Genomic DNA, 14,073 nt, shown 5'->3' on the forward strand with positions numbered 1-14,073 from the left:
GGAAGGTATTTAGTCCTAGGGTCCTTAGGTTAGTGATGAGCATTAAGGGCACTACGGTATTGAATGCTGAGCTGTAGTCAATGAACAGCATTCTCACATAGCTGATCCTTTTGTCCAGGTGGGGAAGGGCAGTATGGAGTGAGAGACTGCATCATCTGTGGATCTGTTAGTGCGGTATGTGAATTGGAGTGGGTCTATCGTTTCAGGGATAATTGTGTTGATGTGAGCCATGACCAGCCTTTCAAAGCACTTCACGGCTACAGATGTAATGTGGACCGTGGTCAAAAGTAGTGCAGTATATAGGTGAACAGGATGTCATTTTGAATGCAGCCTGTGTGTCATTGACTTCCCCATGCGTGACTTTGTGCTCTCACTAAACAGGAACTGCAAACACAAATGTGTTTGTAACGCAAAACAGCAACAGCGAGATTTGGTTGTTAACTCTGAGATTGGACTATGTTCAGTCTTATCCCTCAGAGGAATTGGTGTTTTATAGGCTGGAGTGCTCCTAGATAACACCAGGTTTGTGGGTTCCCACTGGGGTTACCCATATGAGAATGTATGCACAGACTACTTGAAGTCACTATGGATAAAAGTGTCTGCTAAATGGAATATATTATTAGGCTATATTATATTATTAGTAAGTAGCAGATATTAACGGCCCAGTAAGCAACAGGCTAAATCAGACTGTTTCAGGCATTATCAGGAGTAAAGCTTCCCAACGTGTTGTTTGTTGTGCATTAAGGCTGGACTAACCTGGTGTGTATTCATTAGTCACAGACCGTAGCACAACGTTTGGCTTGCTTCAAAACGTTTTGCAACGGAAACAGTTTACTCAGTAAGGGGAGTGTATGACTGCACACTTCGAAAGAAGGGTAGAGGACCTTCACCTTCAAGGACAGAGGAAGCATCACAAATGGTGCCTTATTCCCTAGTGCACTACTTTTGACCAGGGTGAGCCCTAGGGTGCCATTAGGAAAAAGGAGAGAATGGAGAGAATGGCAGAGAAATCAAGGTCACGGGGTAATTGATAACGCAGGTCTAACTAGCTACCTACTTAACTCCTCACTGCCCCCCTGTGGCTCAGTTGGTAGAGCATGGTGTTTGCAACGCCAGCATGGTGTGTGCAATGCCAGGGTTGTGGGTTCGATTCCCATGGGGGGCCAGTTAAAAAAAAAAATGTATGAAATGTATGTATTCACTACTGTAAGTCGCTCTGGATAAGCGCGTCTGCTAAATGACTAAAATGTCAAAAAAAATAATGATAGGTACACAAACACACTTTCCCCATTACGTGAGCCAATTCAATAATTAAGGAATCTGTTAAATATCCTCAAAGTTAACAATTATTCTTTAGTCTCTTGCTTGCCTCTTGCTTGCCTGTAATATCAGTTATTCTTGGCTCAAAAGGCCTACTGTCTACCTCCGTCTTAGTTGTTTTCTTGTTGTTGAGGCTATTGGAGTGGAAAAAGTAGCCAGGACAAAGCCTACACAACACCACCAGCCAGTCAGCGTAAACTGATCCAGGGAATTGTATCCAGCAGCACCATTGAGCTCAGCTAGTCAGCTCACAGATAGGGAGGGTGACGGCTGCTGCTGCACCTACATAAACAGAGTGCATGTCATATCCTGACCAGTGTAAGGGGTTATTGGTTATTGTGGTTTGGTCAAGACGTGGCAAGGGGTGTTTGTTTTATGTGGTTCGGGGTTTGTTGGGATATGTAATTATGTAAGAGGGGTGTTTGTTTTATGTGTTCCGGGGTTTTTGGGTATTGTATTTCTATGATTTTCTAGGTTGTGTATTTCTTTGTTGGCCTGGTATGGCTCTCAATCAGGAACAGCTGTACATCGTTGTTGCTGATTGGGAGTCATACTTAGGTAGCCCTTTTTTCACCTGTGGTTTGTGGGAAGTTGTTTTTGCATAGCTATGTGTGTAGCCTGCATTACATTTACATTGCATTTACGTCATTTAGCAGACGCTCTTATCCAGAGCGACTTACAGTAGTGAGAGCGACTTACAGGAGGTGCTCTTATTCTCCATGGACTTTACAGTGTCCCAGAACTTTTTTGAGTTAGTACTACAGGATGCAAATTTCTGTTTGAAAAAGCTAGCCTTAGCTTTTCTAACTGCCTGTGTATATTTGTTCCTAACTTCCCTGAAAAGTTGCATATCACGGGGGCTATTTGATGCTAATGCAGAACGCCACAGGATGTTTTTGTGCTGGTCAAGGGCAGACAGGTCTGGAGTGAACCAAGGACTATATCTATTCCTAGTTCTACATTTTTTGAGTGGGTCATGCTTATTTAAGATGGTGAGGAAGGTACTTTTAAAGAATAGCCAATTTCACCAACCATTGACATGGCTCTCCTCTAGGCGGCATTCTGCCTTCTCCCTACAGTTTTCAGCCATTTGCTTCGCCAATGACTGGATCATGTGAACTACAATCCCAAATCTGTGTTTTAACCTTTCTGGGACTGGGGGCAGTATTGAGTAGTTTGGATGAATGAGGTGCCCAATGTAAACTGCCTGTTACTCAGGCCCAGAAGCTAGGATATGCATATAATTGGTTTGGATAGAAAACACTAATGTTTCCAAAACTGTTAAAATAATGTCTGTGAGTATAACAGAACTGATATGGCAGGCGAAAACCTGAGGAAAATCCATCCAGGAAGTGGCATTCTTTTGAATTGAGTGTTTTTCCATTGAAAGCCTATCCACCATATAAACGGATGGGACCTAGATTGCAGGTCCTATGGCTTCCACTAGATGTGAACAGTCTTTAGACATTGTTTCAGGCTTTTATTCTGAAAAATGAGTAAGAATGACAACATTTTCTGAGTGGTCGCTCGAATGAACAAGAGCTTTTTGCGCGCACGACCGTGTGCACGACCATGGAGTCTTGTGAGTGCAACCATATGAAGATCATCAAAGGTAAGTGATTAATTTTATCGCTATTTCTGACTTTCGTGACTAATCTACTTGGCTGGAAAATGTTTGTATTCTTTTATAAGCAGGGCGCTGTCCTCAGATAATCGCATGGTATGTTTTCGCCGTAAAGCCTTTTTGAAATCTGACACAGCGGCTGGATTAACAAGAAGTTAAGCTTTATTTTGATGTATTACACTTGTGATTTTATGAAGTTAAATATTTATAATACTGTAGTTTGAATTTGGCGCTCTGCAATTTCACCTGATGTTGTCGAGGTGTCCCGCTAGCGGCACGCCTTTCCCAAACAGGTTTTAACGTTCAGAAACGTCAATCAAAACACAATGGCCCTTATCTTTTGTCAGCGAGAAATAATCCTCTAAATAAATAAATATACACTGTAGCAGTTTTGCACGGATCTGTACAGCCATGGGCGCCTCAGCCTCCATCCAACAAAAACTACACTTCAGCTACACTTCCCGAGTTACACTTACATGTGTTTGGAGCATACTCTGTAGCTAATTTGCTGTAACATGTAGATATGGCCATTGGAACACTAACCCTATTAAAGGTGTGTATCAATTCAACACTTGCTGATATGAAAGATAAGGTCATTGTGCATTCAAAACCATACCGCAAGCAAAGAGTGTTAATGTCCAGACCGAGTGTTAAGGCTCTTAACAAAACTCCCCCCTACAGAAGACATCTTCCTCCAATGACTCTTATGTGTAATGTCATGGAACTGAGTCATGACCAAGGGTTAGATGTAATGTAATGGAACTGAGAGTCACTAAGGGCTAGATGTAATGTCATGGAACTGAGTCATGACCAAGGGTTAGATGTAATGTAATGGAACTGAGAGTCACTAAGGGCTAGATGTAATGTCATGGAACTGAGTCATTACCAAGCGTTAGATGTAATGTAATGGAACTGAGTCATGACCAAGGGTTAGATGTAATGTCATGGAACTGAGTCATTACCAAGAGTTAGATGTAATGTCATGGAACTGAGAGTCACTAAGGGCTAGTGTTGTTCTAACTAGCTAGATAAACCACTTGACTTTGATACCCTGTAGAAGTGGAAAATGAAGTTGATGTCTGTTGACAGTGAGATGACAATGCTGAGCTATGAGAAATAGGTCATGATGAGGAAATATATAAGTAGTGAGCTTGTTGAGAAACAAATACAATTTAGCTAGCTTTTAAATAACAACAACAACAGACACATTTGAGATTAGGCAGGTGTCTTAACCTGGCAGGCTACAGCTAACTTGCTAATGCTTTAGTTAAATATATTTTTACCTTTTATTTAACTAGGCAAGTCAGTTAAGAACAAATTCTTATTTACAATGACATCCTAGGAACAGTGGGTTAACTGTCTTGTTCAGGGGCAGAACAACAGATGTTTACCTTGTCAGCTCAGGGATTTGATCTAGCAACCTTTCGGTTACTGGCTCAATGCTCTAACCACTAGGCTACCTGCCACCACCATATTTAGCTGATTCTACTGCTTGCATCAGTTACCTGATGTAGAATAGAGTTCAATGTAGCCATGGCTCTATGTAGTACTGTGCACCTCCCATAGTCTATTCTTGACTCAGGGATTGTGAAGAGACCCCTGGTGACATGTCTTGTGGGGTATGCATAGGTGTCCGAGCTGTGTACTAGTAGCTTAAACAGACACCTCAGTGCATTCAGCATGTCAACACTTACAAAAACAAGTAGTGATGAAGTCAATTTCTCCTCCACTTTGAGCACAATACCCCATAATGACAGTGTTTTGTTTCTTCACATTTATTGAAAATTAAATACGGAAATATCTAATTTACATAAGTAAATAAGTAACTCCTGAGTCAATACTTTGTAGGTACATTTGGCAGTGATTACAGCTGTGTCTTTCTGGGCAAGTCTTAAAGAGCTTTCCACACTTGAATTGTGCAACATTTGCCCATTATTCTTTTCAGAATTCTTCGAGGTTAGACAACCATTTCCAGCTCTTGCAATGGATTTTCAAGTATTAACTATAACTCGGCCACTCAGGACCATTCTCCAGTCTAGATACGGCCTTGTGTTTTAGGTTATTGTCCTGCTGAAAGGTGAATTCATCTTCCATTGTCTGGTGGAAAGCAGACTAAACCATATTTTCCTCTAGAATTCTGCCTGTGCTTAGCTCCATTTCATTTTTTTTTATCCTGAAAAACTCCCCAGCCCTTAACATTTACAAGCATATCCTTTAACATGATGCAGCCACCACTTGGATGGAAAATTGCTGAGGACGATATTGCCACTTTGGTTTCTGCATGATTCCATATGTGTTATTTCAAAGTTGATGTCTTCACTATTATTCTACAATGAATAAAATAGTAAAAATAAAAAAAAACCCTTGAATGAGTAGCTGTGTCCAAAATGTTGACTGGCACTGTATATACTGTGCATTCGGAAAGTATTCAGACCCCTTGACTTTTTCCACATTTTGTTATGTTACAGCCTTCTTCTAAAATGCATTAAATGAATAAAATCCTCAATCTACACACAATACCCCATAATGACAAAGCGAAAACAGGTTTTAAGAAGTGTGCAACTGTATTAACAATAAAAAACAAATACCTTATTTACATAAGTATTAAGACTTTTTGTGATGAGACTGGAAATTGAGCTCATGTGCATTCTGTGTCAATTGATCATCCCTGCGATGTTTCTACAACTTGATTGGTGTTCACCTGTGGTAAATTCAATTGACTGGATATGACTTGGAAAGGCACACACCTGTCTATATAAGGTCCCATAGTTGACAGTGCATGTCACAGCAAAAACCAAGCCACGAGGTCAAAGGAATTGTCTATGGAGCTCAGAGACAGGATTGTGTTGATGCACAGATCTGGGGAAGGGTACCAGAACATGTTTGCATCATTGAAGATCCCCAAGAACACGGTGGCCTCCATCACTCATAAATGGTAGGGTTAGGATATTGATATTATGTGGTTGATCTATCTACTGTAGTTGCATGCACTGATCAGATAAGAGCGTCTGCTAAATGACTACAAAGTGACTACAAAGTAAAAAATGAAGAACCCATTGGAGAGGGACAGAGAACGAGCAGAGTCATGGAGAGAAGGAAAGATTGCAGCAGTCTTGCCCTCAGCTCTCCTCCCACCATCCCTCTCACTCCATCTCCGATCTTCCCTCTCTCCCTCCATCCTTTTCACTCCCTCTCCAATCCCCCCCTCTCCCTCCTCCATCTCTCTTATTTCCTCTCCAATCCTCCCTCTCTCCCTCCTTCCTCTGTCCCTCTCCGATCCTCCCTGTCTCCCGCCCTCCTCCGTCCCTCTCCGATCCTCCCTCTTTCTCCCTCCTCCATCCCTCTCACTCCCTCTCTGATTCTCCCTCCATCCTTAGTCCCTCTCACTCCCTCTCCGATCCTCCCTCTCTGATCCTCCTGCTCTAATCAGCCTAGCTTTGGGCAGATCTCTGAATGATCCAGCACTCCTCTGCCTGCACAGCATACCTGGCTTCAAATACTATTTGAAATCTTTCTTTCTGCTCTAGTCAGGTTTGCTGAACATAGACATAGATGCAGTAGCCTCGGAAGCACATACAGTACCATACAATACCATATCGCACCATACCATACAGTACCGTACATTTAAAAAAATGTATCCTTAGAAAGACGATAAAAAGGGTGCAGTACAGCAGAGTCTAGATGGAAACTAGTGACGAGTTTCCACTTATCAAATCAATCAAGTATTTTGCATGGTTGGAGTTTCAAAGAGCCAGTGTTTTAAAAAAAAGTAGCACTTGCAACAAGCTAGCTTGCATAAGAGACTAAATTAATACTGCACAGAATACTGAAACATATGAAGAGAGACACGGACAAGACAAGAAAAACGAAATGCCTCTCCTGTTGGGAAACATAACTTCTACTCAGAGACAATTAAACGCCAGCACACCCATTCAAACTCAAAATCCAACACTGAAGTTCTCCATACTTCAATAGTCAATTGAACAAGAGATGGATGGCCACAAGAGACTAGGGCTGGTAGTAAAGTTGTCTGTCTGATACAGTAGTCTGTTACAGTGGTCTAATACAGTAGTCTGTCTGATATTGTAGTCTGATACAGTAATCTGATACAGTAGTCTGTCTGAAACTGTAGTCTGATACAGTAGTTGGATATAGTAGTCTGTTACAGTAGTCGGTCTGTTACACTAGTCTGATACAGTAGTCTGTCTCGTACTGTAGTCTGATACAGCAGTCTGATACAGTAGTCTGTCTGAAACAGTAGTCTGATACTGTAGTCTGACAGAGCAGTCTGTCTGAAACAGTAGTCTGATACTGTAGTCTGACAGAGCAGTCTGTCTGAAACAGTAGTCTGATACAGAGGTCTCTGTTATAGTCCTTTAATACCTTAGTCTGCTACATTAGTCTGTCTGATACAGTAGTCTGTCTGATACAGTAGTCTGTCTGATACAGTAGTCTGTCTGATACAGTAGTCTGTCTGATACAGTAGTATCTCTGATACATATAGTCTTTCCGATACAGTAGTTTGTCTCATATAGTAGTATTGTGCAGTAGTCTGTCTGATACAGTAGTCTGATACATACAGTAGTCTTTCTGATGACAACGATGGAGATAAAAGTATTTTAAGCACACTTTATTTAGAAAATGTTAGTCAAATTTTTCATTTCTAAAAACATTTATTTTATGTTGCTGCTACATTCTTAACTAAATATAGAAGCACACAGCAGAATGGATACAGAAGAAATACTGTTAGAAAACACAGACAATACAAATATTTAGCACATTCTCCTCAAGACAGAACAGTCCAAGGGATGGGTGAAAGACACATCAAAAATAAGTCAAACATTGACAAGAAATCAGTGGTCTGGGATGTCCAGTACCAGAATGGGTTCAGATCCAACCCATTGCTCTTTAAATATTCCTACATTCACTCTTTACCTCTCTGTCCTATCCAATAAACACGCTTCCACTCTACAACAACAAAAAGATTGACAGAAAATGTATAACTAAGAACTCATGTACATGTACTCTCTCAATAGGAGTTATTGCTGTTTATACTGTATCTGCCAGTCAGCCAGTGACATTCACAGGACAGATGACCAGTGAAACACTTTATGAACCACCAGGGTTGAAGAATGGATAGAGTTTCTTAGTGAAGGTGCAGTCAGTGAAAGAGTAGATATGAGACCTGTCCTCCACATTGTAGAAGGGAACCTGACACTTCTCATAATCCACAAACACCCCCACGTTCTGGGGCTTCTCTCTCAGGGAGAGGGTGACAGAGGGACCAGCATGAGACGTGTACTCTCCATTCTTCAGCTCCACAGTCAAGTATCCTTTATTTATTTAAAACTGCCATCCCTCTTGATGGACTCTCTGACCACTCCAAAAGTCCACTCAGTCTCCCCTCCCCTCATAATAGAATCTGGATGGCAAGCTTCCTGCGTCAGAGGAAAGCCCCAAATATTGTCGAAGACTCCAGTCACTCAAGTCATGGACTGTTCTCTCTGCTACCGCATGGCAAGCAGTACCGGAGCGCCAATTCTAAGACCAAAAGTCTCCTTAACAGCTTCTACCCCCAAGCCATAAGTCTGATGAACAATTAATCAAATGGCCACCCGGACTATTTACATTTACACCCCCCCTCGCTCCCCTCCCCCCTCCAATTGATTTTACACTGCTGCTACTCACTGTTTATTAACTATATATAGTCACTTTACTGCTACCTACATGTATAAATTACCTTGACTAACCTGTACCCCTGAACAAGGCAGTTAACCCACTGTTCCTAGGCCGTCATTGTAAATTAGAACTGACTTGCCTAGTTAAACAAAGGTTAAATAATTAACATTTAAAAAATACATATTCAACTGCATTGTTGCCCTTAGGCTTGTAAGTAAGCATTATTGTATTCGGAGCATGTGACAAATACAATTTGGTTTGATTTTCCCTGAGAAGGCCACATTTCCCAGTACACAGAACCATTTTGTAAACCTCTTTCTGTTGTCAGGGAGATCCTGTTTTATGTCTCCCCTTCCCAAGGAGATCAGGGTCTAGAGTCACACCACCTGTGGAGAGAAACATACACTATGGTAAACACAATGACATCAACATCAGTGGTATAATACACTATGGTAAACAATGACATCAGTGGGTATAATACAAGTGGAGGATAACATGTTAATGTATTGATCTCTGACACATGATATTGTCTTCCACTATTAGTGGTCCATGTGTGACTGAGGTAGAGAGAACAGGACATCCTGTAGCAGTTTTCATTAGGTCATGTGTGACTGAGGTAGAGATAACTGCTACAGGATCTCTCCGGTTTTCATTAGGTCATGGGTGAGAACCTCTAAACTAATGTTAATACATGATTTAGGGCTGGATTCAATCAGATCTGTTTTATCCAACATAGCGGTTGTTTTGACAGTGTCAGAGGTGGAACTGCGTTAGAGCTGTCAAATCCACCAAAGTGGTCTCAAAACATTTGCCATTATTCTGTAATTAAATCCGAGACACTCCATTTAGTGTGATATGTTTTGTTTCGTATGGTATGTATTAATTTGTGGATGTCCATAATCCATTTCATATGATATGTTATGAATTGCAATTCGTCCAATATGATATGAATTGCAATTTGTAACATAACCCCTTAACCCTAGAGCTAGAGGTTATGGTTAAGGTCATCAGTTAGGTTAAATGGTTAAGGTTAGGGTTAGGGAAAGGTTAGAATATTTTTTTAAGTTTAGAGTCAGGGGCAGGGTTAGTGTACATGCTAAATACTTGCAAAGTAGCTCAAAAGTAGTTGCTATGTAGTTACAAATGTGCTAAAGTAGTCCGTGATGAGATTCGAACATGCAACCTTTCGGTTGCTAGACGTTTGCGTTATACACCCACACACCCCAACCAAACACCCTCCTTTTGTTTTAGCCTTAAGTAACCTTCTATACCCATACCAAACATATACTAATTTGAGTGTCCTGGATTTACTGTTAATATGTTACATCAAGTTGTCATGACGTGGCCCTCTTTGGATATAGCAAGCACTAACTCTCTCACCACCTCTCTCTTCCCCCTACACCCAGGCACTTATCTCAGGTCGTAAATTCCTGGAGGAGACTCTTTACCTCATGCAGTATAGAGAGAGAAAGGTTCACAGTAGAACAAAGGAACTTCTTCTACCTCACAGAACTTGAGAACTGAACAATATCCATGTTTTGGAGATTGTGTAACCGGTCAGTGGAGAATCCAGCTACGTCCGGTCCATTTTGTTTAAAGTTTATGACCTCATTGAGAGACAATACAGCCACATTACCATAACTCTGTTTATACAAGAGTCTCCATTATGAGATTTGAATCTAATTGTATAAAATGAATGAGTAAAGATGAAACTATTTGTGAAATTATGTAATGTGATTTTAAACAGTTTAATGAAAGAGAATCCAATTCCCTTTAAAGTTTAACTAAGTCATTGGCCCGCCCCATGAGCACAGACATTGATCTGGCGTCATGGGACAGCCTTTCTGCTGTTCCGAATATAACCCCCACCTAGAGAAGCCCACTTTAGACCATGCATACCTCGGTCAGCTGAGGGAGCAAAGGTTGGAGTAGAGACCACAAAAATCTCAGTATAAGCTAAGGTTGTAATGGTTGCTGAATTCTTAACCATTCCACATGGTTAAACTCTGAGACTATCGATACCGACAAAATAAGAGCAAATCTTCGATACTAATTACTATTCTGCAGCTAGGCATTATGTACCATTGAATGCGAAGACCGACAATCGCCGAAACATCTATTCTATAAGAACATTTTTGAATGGGACTCTGAAGTATCCATTCTAACCACGAAAGACTCCTTGGAAGCAGATGGAGACAAGCAGCAGAAATTTCCAACAGAAAGACAGACGATTCCAACAGAGATCACAACGACACACTGAGCGTAAATATATATATTGATTGCAATTATTCCCGAATGAGTGAGCGTTCATGTGCAAAGGTTTAGCATTTCAATCAATATAATTATCAACTGTGTAGTGACTTTTGCCTTTTGCGCCCTTCTCAGTTCACACCCACTTCCCTTTGTCTACCAAGCCGCCATATCGGTTTAGCCCACTAGGGAAACTCCCCTATCATTTCCTTGTAACCATATCTACTGTTTGTTTGTTATGCATTTCTGTGATTATTTAGTTAGTTAGTTAGTAAATAAATGACGAAGACAATGGATGTATGGATGAATCATAGTGAAGGCTGGGTTTGTGCAGATAACCAATAACTTACGACGTTTGGAATGAGACTAACGTGAGGTAAAGAATAATTCATTAATTAGAAGAATAATTGATCAGATATTAAAATATCAGAAAAGTTATATTAGGAAAATTATAACTTTGTAATAATAAGAGAATTTATTTGATAAAATAACAGTCTTCAATTTAATGATGCCAAAGACACGAAAAAGTCTGAGACCTGTCTGAATAAACAAGTGTCTCCTGACATTATGAGACCAGCCTGAATACACAAGTGGCTCCAGGCATTATACCTCTTAATAAATCATATTTATTTATAAAGCCCTTTTTACATCAGCAGATGTCCAGTGCTATACAGGGAAAAAAACACAAACAGCAAGCAACGCAGATGTAGAAGCACGCTGGTTAGGAAAAACTCAGGTACCAGTGTTTAAGGGTGACATACTAGACTACAGGTTCTTTGTACGTGCCTTCGAGAATGATATCGAAGACCTGACCAAGAACAGCAAAGACAGGCTATACTTTTTGGAGAAATTCATCATTCCTGTAGTCCACGATCATCTCCTTTGTCTTACTGACGTTGAGGGAGAGGTTGCTGCTCTGGCACCACACTGCCAGGTCTCTGACCTCCTCCCTATAGGCTGTCTCATCTTCGGTAATCAAGCCTACCACCGTCGTGTCGTCTGCAAACTTAATGATGGTGTTGGAGTGTGAGGAGCCACGTAGTCGTGGGTGAATAGGGAGTACATGAGGGGACTAAGCACGCACCCTTGAGAGGCCCCCATGTTGAGTCAGCATGATGGACGTGTTGATGCCTACCCTCACCACCTGGGGGCGGCCCGTCAGGAAGACCAGGATCCAGTTGCAGAGGGAGATATTCAGTCCCAGGGACCTAAGCTTAGTGATGAGCTTCGAGGGCACTATGGTATTGAACGCTGAGCTGTAGTCAATGAATAGCAATCTCACGTAGGTGTTCCTTTTGTCCAGGTGGGAAATGGCAGTCTGGAGTGCAATAGAGATTGCATCATCGGTGGATCTGTTGGGGTGGTATGCGAATGGATTGGGTACAGGGTGTCTTGGATGATGATGTTGATGTGAGCCATGACCAGCCTTTCAAAGTATTTCATGTTTGCCGATGTGAGTGCTACGGGGCTACAGTCATTTAGACAGATTACCTTAGTGTTCTTGGAACACGCAGGTATTACAGACTGGGTCAGTGAGAGGTTAAACACGTCAGTGAAGACAATTGCCAGCTGGTCTGCGCATGCTCTGAGGATGAGCCATGCGGCCTTGTGAGTGAAAAACCTGTTTAAAGGTCTTACTTAAATCGGCTACGGAGGGTGTGATCACACAGTCGTCTGGAACAGCTGGTGCTTTCACGCATGGTTCACTGTTGCTTGCCTTGAAATGATTATAGAAGGCATTTAGCTTGTCTGCTAGGCTTGTGTCACTGGGCAGCTTGTGCCTGGGTTTCCCTTTGTAATCCTTGATAGTTTGCGAGCCCTGCCCCATCCGACGAGCGTCAGAGCTGGTGTAGTAGGATTAGATCTTAGTCCTGTATTCATGCTTTGCCCGTTTTATGATTTGTCTGAGGGCGCAGCGGGATTTCTTATAAGCGTCTGAGTTTGTGTCCCGTTCCTTAAAAGCGGCAGCCTTTAGCTCAGTGCGGATGTTGCCTGTAATCCATGGATTCTGGTTGGGATATGTATGTACGGTCAGTGTGGGGACGATGTCGTCGATGCACTTTAATGAAGCCGGTGACTGATGTATAAACTCCTCACCACTTCCGAATTGAGCATGTCACTGGTACTTCCTGTTTGAGTTTACTTGTAACCAGGATTAAGGAGGATATGTATGGTCAGATTAGCTAGAGATCTAGTCCACAGTTACCAACATATGGAGGCTGACAGAGGGTACGCAGAGGTCAAAAGGCTTCTGAAAAAACACTTTGGAGACGAGTATAGAATCGCCACAGCTTATATTGAGAAAGCTCTCAGTTGGCCATCCATCAAGGTTAAAGATTCTGAATCCTTACAAGCCTTTGCAGTTTTCCTCACTGGATGCTTCAACACTATGGATAATGTTCAATATATTGAGGAAATGGACAGCCAATCAAATATCAGAGCCAGTCTCAAAGCTGCTGTAATGTTGAAAGAAAAATGGAGAGGGACGGCTTACGACCAACAAGAGAGCAATGGAAGAAGAGGCAGGTTTGCTCATCTGGTTACTAAGCCAGGATAGCCTCACATCCCCTGTTTGGAAACCTGAGGGAAATGCCCACCGCAGCAGTGAGGGAAGGTTCAAGGCCTGTGAGTAGGCCAAGTGTTCTGAAGGAGAGTTACTCCAGCTGTGAAAACAGTGAAGCGCTGGGTTGGAAATCCTTCTTGTGTGGCACTCAGGCAGTGTCCATTCTATCAAATAGAACACAGTACAGGCATCTGCACTGTGAACAAGAACAAACATCAAGAGAAGTTGGATTTTTTGAAGAGCAAGGGAATCTGCTTTGGTTGTCTGACCCCTGGACACATGAGCAAAGGATGCACACATCAACTTCCCTTTAAACTGTGTTCACGTAAACATCCTACCATGTTGCACATCAGCTATAAAAGAGGTAAACAGCTACAAAAGCAACGAAAACGGAGAGCAGAGTGTTACCAATGCGTTTGTTAAACTAGATGAAGTTGCAGGGAGTCACACTGGGGCAGGTGATCCTGATTGCATCCTAGCCATTGTGCCTGTGAGGGGTAAATTAAAGAAAGTAACAAAACAGTGGAAACATATGCCTTTCTAGATCCGGGCAGTACAGCCTCATTCTGTACAGAAGCACTGCTTCAAGATCTCAGTCCCTGGAAGAAGAGCGGGACATTCTTCTCAAGACTATCAA

This window comes from Salmo salar, chromosome 01 (genome assembly GCF_965601325.2).
Source record: "Salmo salar chromosome 01, fSalSal1, whole genome shotgun sequence".
Classification (NCBI taxonomy): Eukaryota; Metazoa; Chordata; class Actinopteri; order Salmoniformes; family Salmonidae; genus Salmo; species Salmo salar.